This window comes from Penaeus monodon, chromosome 23 (genome assembly GCF_015228065.2).
Source record: "Penaeus monodon isolate SGIC_2016 chromosome 23, NSTDA_Pmon_1, whole genome shotgun sequence".
NCBI classification, from domain to species: Eukaryota; Metazoa; Arthropoda; class Malacostraca; order Decapoda; family Penaeidae; genus Penaeus; species Penaeus monodon.
Window position 1 is genome coordinate 10,349,770 of NC_051408.1, and position 469 is coordinate 10,350,238.

Here is a 469-nt window from a genome sequence, read left to right on the forward strand (position 1 = left end):
TCCCCCAGACACAAACCAGAAACGGAGGGCTCCACAACCCACCTCTTCCCCCTCCCCCCTTCACCCCTCCACCCCCACCCCTCCATTCCTTTATAAACAGGATAATACACCCATCCACTAAACGACGTTATGACTCTCAAAAATTAAAAAAACCTCCCAACTAACACAAACACCACCACCCTAACATCCTAATTTAACACGCCATTCCCCTACACCCTTAATAAATAAACAAACATATAAAAAAAACGACTTTAAAAAAAGCACATTGAACCCACACCGTTCAATTGAACAACGCCAGGATACTCAAGGAGACGCAAGACACACACACATATTACAGCCTTCCGTGCGCGTGGCAAGGGACCCTGGCTATAACGGCCGATGCCATTTCTCATGTGTCCGAGCGTGATGGTTTTCCGTGCGCCGCCACGGGTCTTTTATGGCGGGTTATATTGGCTATGATTTGTTCAGC